Here is a 16,753-nt window from a genome sequence, read left to right as displayed (position 1 = left end):
ATACATAATATATTTGCCTCAATTAAAAAAACTCATAATATTACGGCCATTTTGAGATTGATGTGCTTTTTAAAAAACTGCTTCTGATGTGCTTTAAGAATAATTTGCTACAAAATAAAGCAGTTGAGTGCTTGATGAACTGTATTTTTAAAAGTGTTGTGAATATGAAAAATAGTGTAAAAGCGTTTGATATTTTATAATTGTATATAATGACAAAAATAGACATAACAATGTTGGTGGTGACGATGACAATAATGATAAGGGCAAGGGGTTGTGATGGTAGGGTTGTGGTGATGGTCGTGGTCGTGGTCATGGTGCCAATAAAGAGGTGTGGTGGTTGGGCTACAGAGGCAACATTGGTGGTAGGGGTGGTGATAACAACGATGGTGGTGGTTGTGGTAGCAGTGGTAGCGGTTGTATTTATGGTGGTGGTGGTGGCGGTAGTGGCATGGTGGTAACAATAGCAATGGTAGTGGTGGTGCGTATGGTTGTGGTGGTCGTGGCGCAATTGTAGTGTGGTGGTGGTAATAGTGGTGGTGATCATGGCAATGGTAGTGTAAGAGGTTAGGGTTTATAGTGGTGGTCGTGGTGCAATTGTAGTGTGGTGGTCATGGCAACAATGGTGGTGATCATGGCAATGGTAATGTAAGAGGTTAGGGTTTATAGTGGTGGTCACTTTGTTCTCCAATGATAAAATGTGCCTACAAGAATAAATAATGTTATTTTTTAAAAGAAAAAATTATTGAGCGTATTACAAGAAGTAAAAATATTCATTAAAGGCTCAACTCAGCTTTTTATTAAAGCAGTTTTACCTGCATGCTGCTTTTAAAAGCTGTTGTCTGGAGGCCATGCATTACTTTTAATATAAGCAAAATAATTTATTTTTACCAAACACATTTTTATTGCTTAACTTTAAAGTGAAGCAACTTTTGATGAAAAAAAACAATACCAAATAGAGGCTTAATCCTGATAAGCGAGCATTTAGAAAACATTTTTGGTGAAATTATTAAGTGGGGAGAATGAGGTTAAATTCTTGAAGAGAAATACTAATGAGACTCTCTATGAACTCTCAGTCACCTCATATGTTTACCACAATACCTTATAATGCGGGTAATGCTAGATAGACTAAATTTGTGGAAAAAAATTTCAAACTAAATGGCGTGTCACCAATATGAAATGAGCACATTTATCAACGCTTAAGTAATAATCTACTCATCTGCTTCCATGTCATTTAGTTTATAAATTTTGTCTACAAATGTAGTCTTCCTAACATTAGTCTTATAATGCTGGCACATGAATGAATTGACGTTAAACTAGCTATGAGGTGACAGAGATTCCTACTTTTGAGAGTCACCTTAGCATTCATCATCCTTGAATAAAGGCACTCATGTCACGTCCTCCCACTTGTGTCAGGCGTAAGGTCTTTTTTCATCTAACTAAAATTCATGCTCAGTAGTGTCATGGATTTTCACGCACCATTTTTAGTTTCTCACATACCTCTCTTTATTTATGGCCACCAGAATGAATAAATCAAACGGAATCAACATCCAAAATTAAACATGGGTCTGTAAAAAAGCTAAAAAAATGTGTGAAATCACTTCACAAAAATATTTGTAAAGTTGGTCATTTATTAAACAAATTGTATTATTCATCTAATAAATTCAAAATTGTAGTGTGGTAAATTTGTGACATGAAAGAATCTCTTCTTGAGACGAGCGAGTGACGTGATACAGACTAGTGAACCCCAAAGTTTCTCAAAAATTTTCCCAAGGCGTGCGACACACATTTGTGGTAGAGAATTAATCTGTAATCCTATTGGCTTAATTAGAAATTGTTCTCTTTTTAAGCCTAAGGGCTCTATGTAACATAGTGTGAGAATTCACAAAGCGGAAATAGAAATTAGAGAGAAAAGAATTAGGTTTTCCAATTTAAAGAATTGAAAAACAAAACACCATACCAAATCCCCTTGTTGCAACACCTACCTAATGGATAAAGTTCTAGCAGATTGTCGTCTTCTTGCTTCACTAGTTGGAGATATATTCGTGTAGATACTGGTAGAGGGGTAACACTTTGGAGCCTTAACAATATTGAATGCATCCGCCTATGAAATCTAAAGGTTAGAATTCTAAAACTCAGAAGTTTATACATGTGTTCTTAATTTTATTATACCTGAACATAACCAATACATAAATTAAACGGAATCCAACATTCCGCTAACATGCATGTTAAAATGATTATGTACGCTTACGCCACCCGCCACACTTCTACAAATATGTACTAAGATAGTTCACAATCCAACATTCTTGTCCATTAGTCAAACTACACCAAGATGGTGTTACATTGCTTTAATGATAAAGCATTACCTTTGAGTACACTCATGGTCATCCGTACGCTTGATGCACAACGAGACCTATACCATCCAAAGATAGATGATGAAGAGGTTTAAGAACCCGAGGTTCCATACTTAATTGCAATTGGTACTTTGCTGTACTTATCTCAGTGTAGAAGACCTAACATCTCCTGCATTATAAATCTCAATCATGTGCCAACACGCAAACATTGAAAGGTGTTACATAAATTCTATGTTATCTTAATGGTACTGTGAGACTTGGACTTGTCATATCCCTACTCAAATTCGAGTGCAACCGTCCCTTTCTCACCCCCTCCACCCAGTTCTCGAGTTTCCTTTGTTGGTTATGTTGATGCTGGGTACTTATTTGATCCCCGCATGGCAATATCCTAAACGGGTATTGTTGGTGAAACCACAATTTCTTGGAGGCCTACTAAGCAGACTTTAGTTACTACTGGAAAGCATGACCCGTGCGTTGCTGCGGGAAGTGTGACCTGCGCGTTGTTGCGGGATCGAAAATTTTATGACATTATGATTAAAACATATAAAAGATAATGCATCCAATGATTGTGAACCTAATAATCATGTAAATGTCATCAAACCGAAGTAAACTTTCATTTAACTAAGTTCTAAGCACTTTAGTTAAATCTCAAGTTTTAAAGAGTAGTTCAATTTGACTAAAATTATACAGAGTGAGGGAGAAAGACAGAACAAATAGTTGCAAAAATGTATACATTGACACTAATCCTGCAAGTCAAATATGAAAAATGTTAAGAATGTAGAAGCTTAAATTATCCCTAGCATCAGTAAATTAACAATGAAGAAACAAAATTCATATAAGTTTATATTGATTGTCGCTTGACAATTCAGCATGGGAAAAAATGCAAGAAAAAAATATTGTTAAATATCAAGTGAATAAGTGAATAACAGTGACCATTACATATAGTATAACATGAATATGCATGTGCATAGTAAATACTACGCAAGAATATGCATAGGCAAACAGTAACTATCAATTAATCATTTTAATTAACACTTAAAAAAAGTTGTTTAAGTATAAAAAGATCTAATACAAAGAATAGAACACTTAATATTATATATATATATAATCCATATACTATACAGACACAGTGATTATGAAAATATATATCATTTGACAATACAAAATCAAGCAATGTCTAAAGATGACAAACAGATCCCAAATAGTGTTTTTGACCAAAAAAATAAAGATCCTAAATAGTGTTTATTACAGAAAGCAGAAATGTTAGATCATATGCATTGAAACAATTAATAAATTTTCAATGAGCAATACTAAGTAGTTATTACTTAAGATCATTAAGTAATGATTGCTCACCTTTTCATCAACCAGTATACAGTGCAGAACTGTATATTTATCAGTTGTCATCAGAACAGGCAGACTTTAATTTTTACTGCCCTTTTATACGGTTATCAGTTCTGATCCAGGTAAACTAAAAAAACCAATTATAATTAAAGATTTATCAGTTATAGGCTAAATCAAACAATGACTGTATCTCAAGAAGTGAAAGATAATTAGTTGTGCCTAGTTTTATCTCAACACTTCATATTACATCCAATTTAACTATTACAACAATATAGTGACACACTTAACATAAAAATCTGTAAACCATATAACAATAGTAAATCAAGTAATTTGCAAAAATTAGAAATGTATCATAAAAAGTAAATATCTTATATAATACATGTTAAAATGATTAACAAATTCTTAGTCAATTGCGTGACATCCCACATCGTCCAGAGGAGTGATCCTTAAATGTATATTCTCATCCCTACCTAGCACGAGGCCTTTTGGGAGCTCACTGGCTTCGGGTTCTGTAGAAACTTCGAAGTTAAGCGAGAAGGGGGCTAGAGCACTCACATGATGGGTGACCCATTGGGAAGTTGCTCGTGAGTTCCCAGAAACAAAACCGTGAAGGTGTGGTTGGGGCCCAAAGCGGACAATATCGTGCTACGATGGTGGAGCGGGCCCAGGTTGTGGTGGGGGCCCGAGCCGGGATGTGACAATTGGTAGCAGAGCCTATCCCTGGCCGGAAGTGTGCCGACGAGGACATCGGGTCCCTAAAGGGGGTGGATTGTGACATCCCACATCGCCCAGGTGAGTGATCCTTAAATGTATATTCTCATTCCTACCTAGCACGAGGCCTTTTAGGAGCTCACTGGCTTCAGATTCCGTAGGAACTCCGAAGTTAAGCGAGAAAGGGGCTAGAGCACTCCCATGATGGGTGATCCATTGGGAAGTTGATCGTGAGTTCCCAGAAACAAAACCGTGAAGGCATGGTTGGGGCCCAAAGCGGACAATATCGTGCTACGGTGGTAGAGCGGGCCCAGGTTGTGGTGGGGGCCCTGGCCGGGAACCACGCCCTCACGGTTTTGTTTCTGGGAACTCACGAACAACTTCCCAGTGGGTCACCCATCATGGGAGTGCTCTAGCCCCCTTCTCGCTTAACTTCGGAGTTCCGATGGAACCCGAAGCCAGTGAGCTCCCAAAAAGCCTCGTGCTAGGTAGAGATGGGAATATACATATAAGTATGTGGGATCTTACACAAAATCTCCAAAGTAAGCATACAATCAAATAGATACCTCTCTATTTTTCATCTCTCTCCCTGTTATTTAGTATTGTGATAAGGTTATGATAAGCAATTATTTTTTTTCAAAATTTAATAATAATAAACATCACAATATAAGTTTAACATGAGAGAAAAAATCGATGTCTACCTTTGATATGTTGATCCTACCATTCCCTTGCATACTTTATCCTTTTTAAGTCCACCTCTTGGGAAAAAAAATAAAGACAAAATTGTAACACTATTTAAACAAAAAGAGATTTCTCAATCAGAGAAAGCTTCAATCTCAATTAATTTATTTTGTCATCAATGCAATATTGGAACTTGCATTTGGTTAAAAAAGGAATGTAAATTGATCAAGCAAAAGAAACTAAAAATAGAATCTATACCGATTGGTTTAAAAGCATTAATTAGTATGACAATGAAAAATTCATACTGAAATCTCACCTTGTGACATTACCTTATATGTGTTCATTTCCTATTTTTCATCAAACCATTCTCATTCTCTAGTTGTTGAGTTTAATTTTTCTTTCGACTCACTATGTAGATAGGCTCAACCTCCTTTTATTTTTCCTACAATTTTTTCACTGAAATACAAACCTGTGTAAGTGTTTGAAAACCTGTATTGGTTATGGATATTAACAAACTGATAGAGAACTTGTTACATAATATACATACCTGCAGCATTAGAACAGATGAGAAATAGTGGGTATCATCAATAGTACTTGTCATCAACATCAACTTATCATCCAAAGCGACATTTAATTTCTTTTATTCTTCATCATCTATGATATATATGAATAATAGATCTCAAAAGAAGGAAAAAAAACAAACAAAATATGATCGACATTGCTTTATAATTTCGTATCAATATGGCATGAAAACTTGGTTGATTCATTTGTGAACTAAATTAAAAACAAACTTAAACGTTAATTTAGTGATGAGAGGTTGATTATTCGATGATAAACTACATATGCACGCCGCTGTCTATTTAAGGTGAGCAATTTCAAGATTTTATACCTCAAGCTTCTGGAATAATATATATAAAAGCGGTAAAAAACGATGGCCACTGCTTCCTCAAAATAAAAAAACCAAATCATATACCCACACCAAAAATCCATATACAACACAACCTCAAAATCAATTATCACCAATTTTTTTTATAGAAAATAGATCCGCAAACTAAACACAACAACAACAACAACAACAAAGCCTTTTCCCACTAAGTGGGGTCGGCTATATGAATCCTAGAACGCCATTGCGCTCAGTTTTGTGTCATGTTCTCCGTTAGATCCAAGTACTCAAGTCTTTTCTTAGGGTCTCTTCCAAAGTTTTCCTAGGTCTTCCTCTACCCCTTCGGCCCTGAACCTCTGTCCCGTAGTCACATTTTCGAACCGGAGCGTCAGTAGGCCTTCTTTGCACATGTCCAAACCACCGGAACCGATTTTCTCTCATATTTCCTTCAATTTCGACTACTCCTACTTTACCTCGGATATCCTCATTCCCAATCTTATCCTTTCTCGTGTGCCCACACATCCCACGAAGCATCCTCATCTCCGCTACACCCATTTTGTGTATGTGTTGATGCTTCACCGCCCAATATTTTGTGCCATACAACATCGCTGCCCTTATTGTCGTCCTATAAAATTTTCCCTTGAGCTTCAGTGGCCTACGACGGTCACACAACACGCCGGATGCACTCTTACACTTCATCCATCCAGTTTGTAATCTATGGTTGAGATCTCCATCTAATTCTCCGTTCTCTTGCAAGATAGAACCTAGGTAGCGAAAACGGTCGCTTTTTGTGATCTTCGCTAGATTGCTCCGGTCATTAGTGTGGATAAGTATATAAATGGATAGAGATAGGAAAGCAAACACAAGATGTACGTGGTTCACCCAGATTGGCTACGTCCACGGAATAGAGAAGTTCTCATTAATTGTGAAGGGTTTACACAAGTACATAGGTTCAAGCTCTCCTTTAGTGAGTACAAGTGAATGATTTAGTACAAATGACATTAGGAAATATTGTGGGAGAATGATCTCGTAATCACGAAACTTCTAAGTACCGGAGTCTGGTATCGTCTTGACTTGCCTTATCTGTCTCATAGGTAGATGTGACATCTTCTCTGGAAGTACTCTTCCTCCATCCAGGGGTGGTATCTTTAACTGGTGGAGATGCACAAGGTAATGTATCAATTTCACTTGAAGCTTACTTGTAGTTTCAGGCTTGGTCAAGCACGATACAAACCATGTAGTAGGAGTCCCCCAAGTCGCCGGGCTAGGGGATCTGCTGAAAGAGGTGACAGACAAGGTAAGCAATCAGAGCTCCGGCTGATTGTTCACATTCTCCCTATCTTGCAGGCAGCATGAAGGATAAAGAGAAGAAAAATGAGAAGAGATGATATGGGATACTTTTGCTTTTGAAGAAGTAACTTTCCACAGGCTTATTCTTGAACTGGGCTTGAGGGTTTTCTGGTTTCCTCCAGAGTATAAGGCCGACTGAAGAATTTGAGGGTCAAAACAAGTCCATCAAATCTAGAGTACGTTCGACCCTGCTGATATGGGATACTTTTGCTTTTGACAGAGTAATGGATGTATCGGCACGTGTGCTGTTACGCTTGTCTCCACATGCTTCTTTGTATCCTTCTCACTTGGCCTATCTGTTCCTTAGGCAGATGCGGTATCTTCCCTGGAAGCATAAGATGTTGAAGATGAGTACTCGAGAGCAATGCCAGGTAAGTACTCAGGTAAGGGGTTCTAGGCAATCAGTTCCTGGTTGGAAGCTTGATTCCAAGTGCTGACTGATTGCTCTCTTTCTCCTTATCTTGCAGGTAAGAACAAGGCCAAAGGAAAAGACAGGGAAAAAGCATGATATGGGATACTCTTGCTTTTAACCCTGATGATATGAGATATTCTTGCTCTAGTATAGCTTGTTTGCAGAGGTATTATCGGGGGGAAAGAAAGCTGAATATTTCGAAAGGCTTCGTTGGGAGTGCCCTCTCATATAAGAGGAAGGGTTGAGCATTTTTGCAGGTCTGCCTGTCCGTTGGGGATGGAGGTCGACATATATAGGAGTCTCACTAACATCAAGTAATAATGCTATTCCTTTACCCTGCTTGGTCATAGCACGGTAGTGGGAGCTGCCAGCTTCACATGTTTTAACTTTGTCGGAGCACTTTGAAAAAGTGGTCTGTGGTATCTGGAAAGCTGATGTTGCGTGTGAAGATTACAGACAAGCTTTATCCAAGGAGATCCAGCTCTTGAAGTTGGGAAAGTGGTGCCTCTTCGGTTTTCGAACAAGCAATCCTGTCAGGGATCTGGCTCTCGAGATTCGGGGAACGATGCCTCTTCGATTTTTGAGAAAGCAATCCTGTTGGGGGTCTGGCTCTCGAGATTCGGAGAGCGGTGTCTCTTCGATTTTTTGAGAAAGTAATCATGTTGGGAGTCTGGCTCTCGAGATTCGGAGGGCGGTGCCTCTTCGATTTTGGAGCAAGCAATCTTGTTGGGAGTGTTTTCTCGAATGTGAGTAAAGGTTGGGCATGTTTGCTAGTCTACATTGCCATGAAGCACAGAGATTGACACACAGGGACTTTCCAATTATCCAGCAGTGGTACTGTTCCTTTACCCTCTCTTCGATTTTTGAGAAAGTAATCATGTTGGGAGTCTGGCTCTCGAGATTCGGAGGGCGGTGCCTCTTCGATTTTGGAGCAAGCAATCTTGTTGTGAGTGTTTTCTCGAATGTGAGTAAAGGTTGGGCATGTTTGCTAGTCTACCTTGCCACGAAGCACATAGGTTAACACACAGGGACTTTCCAATTATCCAGCAGTGTTACTGTTTATTTACCCTCTCTTCGATTTTTTAGAAAGTAATCATGTTGGGAGTCTGGCTCTCAAGATTCGGAAGGCGGTGCCTCTTCGATTTTGGAGCAAGCAATCTTGTTGGGAGTGTTTTCTCGAATGTGAGTAAAGGTTGGGCATGTTTGCTAGTCTACCTTGCCACGAAGTACAGAGGTTGACACACCGGGACCTTCCAATTATCCAGCAGTGGTACTGTTCCTTTACCCTTATGGGTAATAATATGGTAGCTAGACCTTCAAAATTTATGTGTCTAAACTTTGTTAGTGTTGTTTCTTTGCTATTCTTTTACCCTTCTTGGTCAGAGCGATGTAGTGAGAGCTGCAAGCTTCACGTGTCTCAACTTTGTCAGATAACTTTGGCAAAGTTATCTGTGGTACCCATGAGCTACTGTTGCGTGTGGGAAGTGGGTGATTGAACAGTACGATTCATGTGTTTTCTACTTCACCAGAAATCTTCGACAGAATGCCCATAATTTCCGCAAAGATGAGTGTGCGTGTGGCAGGTGCTGACAAGGCTGGAAAAGTATGTGCCTCTTCGATTTCTGAAATCGGCCCTCGTGGTTTCTGAGCAGCCCAGCTTTTGAGAAAGCAAGCCTCTTCGATTTCTGAGATCGGCCTTCGTGGTCTTTGAGCAGCCCAGCTTTTGAGAAAGCAAACGCCTCTTCGATTTCTGAGATCGACCCTCGTGGTCTCTGAGCAGCCCAGCTTTTGAGAAAGCAAACGCCTCTTCGATTTCTGAGCAGACGCCTCTTCGATTTCTGAAGCTTCGTCGAGTGCGGATTTTTATAGGGGCTGGCATTAAGTTCCAAAGCACACTTGAATCTCCACCAGTAGAAGCTTCATTCTTGCACTTCTAAGATCTTGATTTGTCCGACCTCTTCTCTCTTCAACACCTTTGAAAATGTCTGGCCCCTCCGACCTTCGTTTTGACTTGAACCTTGTTGAAGAGACAGCCCCACTTTCTCCAGACAACATATGGCGCCCATCATTCGTCTCCCCTATTGGTTCTCTTACCGTTAGGGATTCCGTGATGAAGAATGATATGACCGCTGCGGTAGTGGCCAGGAACCTTCTCACTCCCAAAGATAACAGACTACTTTCCAAACGGTCTGATGAGTTGGCTGTTAAGGATTCTCTGGCTCTCAGTGTTCAGTGTGCAGGTTCTGTGTCTAATATGGCCCAACGCCTATTTGCTCGAACCCGCCAAGTTGAATCATTGGCGGCTGAAGTGATGAGTCTCAAACAGGAGATTAGAGGGCTCAAGCATGAGAATAAACAGTTGCACCGGCTCGCACATGACTATGCTACAAACATGAAGAGAAAGCTTGACCAGATGAAGGAATCTGATGGTCAGGTTTTACTTGATCATCAGAGATTTGTGGGTTTGTTCCAAAGGCATTTATTGCCTTCGTCTTCTGGGGTTGTACCGCGTAATGAAGCTCTAAATGATCAACCTCTGATGCCTCCTCCTTCTAGGGTTCTGTCCAGTACTGAGGCTCCGAATGATCCCCGTCCGGTGCCTTCTCTTTCTGGGGCTCTACCGACTGCTGAGACTTCTCCTAAACAACCTTTGTGAAGGCTCCCTCTTGTTTGTTTATTTTGACTCATGTATATGTACATATTTGTAACTTATCAGGGATATCAATAAATAAGTTTTCCTTCATTTCAACGTATTGTGCTAAATACACCAAAGCCTTCTTCGCTAAGTTCTTTGAATTTTCTTTTGTTGAAGTTTGTATGTTGAAGCTTTGTGAGTGGAGCATGTAGGTTGAGGTAGTGTTCCCTTAATTTCCCGAGTGAGGAAAACTTCTCGGTTGGAGACTTGGAAAATCCAAGTCACTGAGTGGGATCGGCTATATGAATCTTAGAACGCCATTGTGTTCTGTCCTGTGTCATGTCCTCCGTTAGATCCAAGTACTCTAAGTCTTTTCTTAGGGTCTCTTCCAAAGTTTTCCTAGGTCTTCCTCTACCCCTTCGGCCCTGAACCTCTGTCCCATAGTCGCATCTTCTAATCGGAGCGTCAGTAGGCCTTCTTTGCACATGTCCAAACCATCGTAACCGATTTTCTCTCATCTTTCCTTCAATTTCGGCTACTCCTACTTTACCCCGGATATCATCATTCCTAATCGTATCCTTTCTCGTATGCCCACACATCCAACGAAGCATCATCATCTCCACTACACCCATTTTGTGTACGTGTTGATGCTTCACCGCCCAATAATTAATCATCACACCAAAAACAAAACAGGACCAAAAAAACAATTAAAATTCTATTGGAAAAAGATTTAAGAACAAAAACAAAAATTATATACCTCACCCAGAAAGGGCTTGCAAGCTTGTACAATAAACCTTTAAAATTCGAAGGCCAACGTTTCTTGAAACAAAAAAATGAAATCAGATCAAACATCCGCACACAAAGTACGAAAAAAATTAAGAAAACGCTCAAAATGGAAGACATTTCCAGCAGCTTCACAAAGCAGGGTGGATATAGATGGAAGACCAAACCTCACAATGACCGACACGTGGGTTGAGAAACAGCCGCTTAAACTCTGAGGAACTGAAATAAGGAAGATAGCACCCAGCAAAGGGCATAATTGACTTTTCAATGCATAAATGTGCAAACAAAAAGGGAACTAAGCTGAAACGGAAATGGTGCGTTTGGTACGTTGGATAGGACAGAACGGAGTGGGGTGGACGTGTTCCGTCCCATGTTTAGTGCCCTAAATTATGTGGAACACGCTGTCCCACGGAACGAAAATGGGTTAAATTTTGGTGCCACCTCCCCTCTCCCCCGGGAACGGGTTGTTCCATCCCGTGGAACACAAAAATCATAAAATTTTAAGGCAAAAATACCCCTTAGCTTTTTCAATATTTACACCATCTATATCATACGACAAACCCTAACTATCATTTCTCTTCTCTCTGTCGCTGTGAACTTATTCATCCTCCTGCATCTCCCCTTCGCAACCTTCCTCCTCATCCTTTTCCATGTAGCTTCTCTGTGAACTTTCAGCTCTGCATCTCCGTTCCAGGTTCAATCTGATAGTGATTGTGTAGTCTCTCGATCTCTCTTTCTTTGTATTTTGTAGTACTTTCTCTCTTGGTTTGGTGTTTGCTGTTGCTTGAAGTGGCATTATTATTCTTTTCTGATTTGCTTGCTTCGATTTCATTAACACCCAGTTCCTAATTCTGCTGAATTTCTTTGTATTTTTTAGTGCTTCGATTTCTTTGTATTCTTTTCTGATTTGCTTTTTTTTTTATTTCTTTGTATTTTGTAGTGCTTCGATCTACCCAATACTGCATCTGAAACCAAAGATCCGCCTCTGTTTATCTCATTCCACTCCTCCTATTGAGCAGTACTACATTCAAAGGTATCTCTCTATCTGGTTTTCTAGTGTTCAAGTTTCATTTTTTATGTGCAAAAATCTATAAATCTGATGTCTTTGGGTTCTGTTGGATTGGATTGGGTTACATGTTTAGGATTTTCCTCTGTTGGATTGGATTCTATGTTGGAAGAATCAAGTAATTTGAGGGTTTTTCTTAGGGACGAGTAACTTGTTTGCCTCGAATATTTTTTGTTCTTTCTTTACATTAATATTTCTGCAAAGTTCTACATCTTGCAACATATTTTATTTGATTGTATTCACCGTACCTATTACTTATCATCGTGAGTTTTGTTATAGTTGATCAGTATGTCTAGTGAAGAACAACATTCTTTGGTTGTTCAGTTAGTGGAAGGAGCATGTTTGAATTGTTTTAATGACCTTAGATGCGTTTTTATAACAAAGGTTAAAGAGAGACCAATGTTGTACCGTGTATGTGTGATGTGGCCCCAAGTTGATAGTTATTCTACCACTGGCTTTTAGAAATAAATGAAGTTTTTTTATAGCAAGGAAAGATATTATCTTCCTATCTTGAAATTTCTTCTCCCACAGATTGATCGGACGAATACGTAGGATTTTTGTATTTAACCTCAAACTGTTGATAATAATGGCCTGGCCCTGTCTTGAGTGGGGGATAATAAGCTAAATTGTTACAGCCCACCCTCCTTCTTTTTATAAAATATTGTTTTGGGCCTTAAATGGTAAGCCCAAGGGGCCCACCCTGATTATGTCCTCCATTTCCCACATCACCTATCCCTATCATCTCTCTTTCTCTCTGTATTCCCTCAGTCTTTCTCGAAACTAAATCTCTCATCTCTCTCCCGTATCCCTCGCATCCCTCCCGTGAACACGCACGCGCGCACGAAGGAAAAACAACACAGGAAACCTCCGGCGAATCTTCTTTTTTTCCGGCTAGGTAAGCCTCCGATCGTTCTCACTCAGGGTTAAATTGTGTTTGATTGAGAAATTGGAAGTGACTTTCATGATTTTTCTGAGGTTTAGGTCGAGATCGACACACGGGGTGAGCACACCCATTTCTCCGACGAACCTGTGAGCGCCGTGGACTTTTCTGAGCAAATCCGGTCAATTCAATTCGATTTGAAGGTACCAAAGTACTCCCCTCTTCTTGTACTCCATTTTGGTAGCTAGATTGGAGCACTAGACCTCCGTTTGTAGTCAGCCAGAGCTGTAGCAGCTTCGGTGTTCCTCTGGTTTTTCCCCCGGCGCACCCAGGCCTTCGGACCGACCCAAACCCCCTCAGGCCTTAGGCCCGTTGCAAACCCAGCCCATTTTCTTTTATTTATATTTTAATTATTTTGCTTGTTAATTCACAAGGCCTTTGGGCCATTTTATTTTGGGCATTAGGCCCATTGCTAGCAGACCCAGTTCCCTAGCTCGTTACATTTTTTTATTTTAGTTGGGGCCTTCGGCCCGTTCAATTCGAAACCCAAAAGCCCTTAGGGCCTTGGCAGCTAAAACCCAAACCCTAGGCTTAAAGCCTTGGGCCGAGAAGACCAGGGCCTTTGGCCCGTGTAACCCAAACCCAGGGAACCCTTTTGGGTTCCTTCAATTAGGGCCTCTGGCCCGTGACCCAAAAACCCAAACCCTATACCCAGATCCAAATCCAATCCAAAACTCGGTTGACCCGACCCGTTGACTTTGACCCGTTGATCGTTTGACTTTTCTGAGTTGACTTTTTGGATTTCGTTCAGGACCCCTCGTAGGCTAATTTCGACGTCTTAGATCCGTTTTTTTAAGTCTGTTTTCCTAAATTAAATCATCTGAATAGAGTTTGACTGTGCTGAACCCTTTATGTGCTTAAGTGCATATATTGTGGCACTGTTTCTTCGCTAGCAGCGCGGCTTTCGACGGCGAAGTACTGTGAGTGACCCCTTTCTAAAAATGCATGTTTTATTAGTAGAAATGCATACATGAGAAGCATGAGTTTATGAGAATGTTTATGAGATGTATGTGCAATGGTTCTATATTACCTAGTGGTCCCAATTTCCGCTACGGGATGAGAGATAGATTCCGGTCCATCCCAAGCGACGGAGGAGTTGGCATAGGGCCTGGAGTGTGTTTCCTCTGGCTATTTAGCACATGGACAGGGAGCTGGCATAGGGCCTGAAGCGATATTTTCCTCTGACTGTATGCTCAGGGACGGGGAGATGGCATAGGGCCAGGAGGGATATAAGTGAACATTTGACACTAGTGATTATTATATGCAAATCATGAATTGAGATATTGTACGACGAGTTATGAATTGAGACATTGCATGGCGAGTTATGAATTGAAATATTGCACGACATTCTAGGTTTCGATAAACCTATGTTTATCATGATATATATGAGTTTTCATAAAACCTGCGGGATAGTATGTTGATAATTGTTTCTTATATGTATATCAAATTGGTCCACTCACCTTTGTTTTGCGCCCCCTTTAGGGCTTAGATTCGAGGCATACAATCCCGGCGTTAAGACACTTCTGCATTGGCATCTTTGAGTCCTCTCACTGTAGGATCCACTCCTTTTGTTATTCAATTTATATTCTTTCTTTTGTAATCTATATTAGACGTATGCTCTGGACAGGGTTTGTTGTATCTTGTTTTGTTTTATGTTGGCAGTTGAATATTATTTTAATGTAATTATGTTTCTGCTGCTTTACGTTTAATTGCTATGGTTTGAGCTATATTATTCATGCTTGTGAGCATTTTATGGGTTTTTACTTTAATCGAATGGCTTACGTCACCCCTCGGGTGTCGGCCAACACGTGACCATCTCGATGTCTACAGGACATCGGGATCGGGGCGTGTCATAAATGATCGTTAATAGTATGGCTCACTATTTATTGCAGTACTGCTGGTATGTTTTAATAATGTAGTCACCTATTTATGTAAGGTCTTATAGTGTATTGAGTTCAGACTGCCATATTTGATGCTTGAATATTCTTAACTTCAGCATATGCAAAACTTAGAAGTCATTGTTAAAGCTGGTACATTCTTGTTGTTCGGACTGCCATCTTTTAATAATGTAGACTGAACTGCATTTGGGTCATATAGCATTACTCGAATCCTCATATGGTATCACTCAGATTTTCAGTGCATGACAAAGTTGATGCTCCACTTTAAGAATTGCAATTAGGATATGAAGCTCCACTTTGTTTTAACATTTAATCATATGCTTGTAATTGAATCCCACGTATGTTGATGCTCCATTCATTCATGTGTTTTTTTTTCATGTGAAGGTATAGATGAATATGAGACTAAATTCTTTGTATCGAGTTCAGGCCATGGGTCTCCCATATGATAAGTGCTGAAAATTTCAATAAAGTTAGTGAAAAATACTGATATGTTGAGTATTTGGTGTACCCTGGATGACTCTCACAAGACAGATTTCATTAAAATATTTATGGATGACATCTGAGCATTAGGGGGTTTAGTATGATATGAACTATATCAACTTCTGGGGTTTAGTAAGACATTATCTTTCTTTTCTTTTTTCTTTAAGTCAAGATGAATGTTTAATTTGGGATTTCATGTTTAAGCTCTGGATATTTCATGTTTATTGCTTTAGCAAGATAATATCATTAAACTTCTATATTTTTCATCCTTGCATGACAACCATTGCCATAGACATCCAATTGACTCACATCTCAACTTATAATATACATATTGTTTGACACAATTTGCATTTCAATGTGATGATGAAGAGATGAAAGCAGATTGTGTCAAAGATTCCAACATAGCCATTGCATCAACAGTTGTTCTACCACACCAACCTTTTCATATGTAATTCATCACATATACATATTGTGGCTACACTGCCATGTTCCAAAGTGCCAAGCCAATGGCATGCTCTCACCATATTATTTTTGTAAATCACATAAAATTAATTGACGTATTATCCCACTAAATTAATTATATGAGCAACATAAAGTACAAATACATGTCTTGTTTTCTGTTATACACGGTATGAAATATGAACACATCCAAGTATAGTGTACAAAATATATCATAGATAAGCAGCAGCAAGAAGGTGAAAAAATAATGAAATTGTTCCGTCCCATCCCAAGCCTAAATATTGTACCAAACAACAGACGAAACAGGGGTAAGTTAGTCATTTTATTCTTTTGGTTCCGTTCCGTCTTGCGCTTACCAAACCCACAACGGAACAACTTTCCCGTTCTGTCCTGTACATACCAAATATAACATGGAACCACTGTTCCGTCCCGTCTCATCCCGTCTTGTTCCCTTTCGTCCCGTCTGCGTACCAAACGGTACTAAAATGAACCAATATAGGAGGCAGATTTTCTACCCTCCCAATTTCAGTGCTCTCCCGTGCCCTCCTGTTTGTGTGGTCACGGTTAAGTCAGATCAACATTATATATTACTATTCTTTTTTGTCTTATTATCTCTATTAAAAAATAATATAAAATGTTGAAATGATTTAACCGTGACCACACAAAACAGGAGGACACCGAAATTAAGAAGGCAGAGAATGTGCCTCCACCAATATAAACCCCAAAAAGTAAACAACATGATCACCAACACGTGGCACAACCA

At 39.6% G+C, this 16,753-nt stretch overlaps 3 long non-coding RNA genes across 3 annotated transcripts; 2 read left to right on the top strand and 1 right to left on the bottom strand.

The window, feature by feature from the left end:
• Positions 1 to 5,100: 5,100 nt before the first annotated feature.
• LOC126613632 (uncharacterized) lies at positions 5,101 to 5,898 on the bottom strand. Its single transcript, XR_007620149.1, has 3 exons — positions 5,632 to 5,898; positions 5,414 to 5,540; positions 5,101 to 5,159 (listed from the first exon to the last, which is right to left on the bottom strand). It is a non-coding gene; the product is annotated as an uncharacterized LOC126613632 (long non-coding RNA).
• Positions 5,899 to 6,776: 878 nt separating this feature from the next.
• LOC126613633 (uncharacterized) lies at positions 6,777 to 7,940 on the top strand. The gene is made up of 3 exons (XR_007620150.1): positions 6,777 to 7,497; positions 7,629 to 7,688; positions 7,785 to 7,940. It is a non-coding gene; the product is annotated as an uncharacterized LOC126613633 (long non-coding RNA).
• Positions 7,941 to 12,955: 5,015 nt separating this feature from the next.
• LOC126613629 (uncharacterized) lies at positions 12,956 to 15,797 on the top strand. Its single transcript, XR_007620146.1, has 3 exons — positions 12,956 to 13,108; positions 13,195 to 13,296; positions 15,436 to 15,797. It is a non-coding gene; the product is annotated as an uncharacterized LOC126613629 (long non-coding RNA).
• Positions 15,798 to 16,753: the final 956 nt, after the last annotated feature.

This window comes from Malus sylvestris, assembly GCF_916048215.2.
Source record: "Malus sylvestris chromosome 14 unlocalized genomic scaffold, drMalSylv7.2 SUPER_14_unloc_1, whole genome shotgun sequence".
Lineage (NCBI taxonomy): Eukaryota > Viridiplantae > Streptophyta > Magnoliopsida > Rosales > Rosaceae > Malus > Malus sylvestris.
This window is presented reverse-complemented; position numbering and strand designations above follow the sequence as displayed.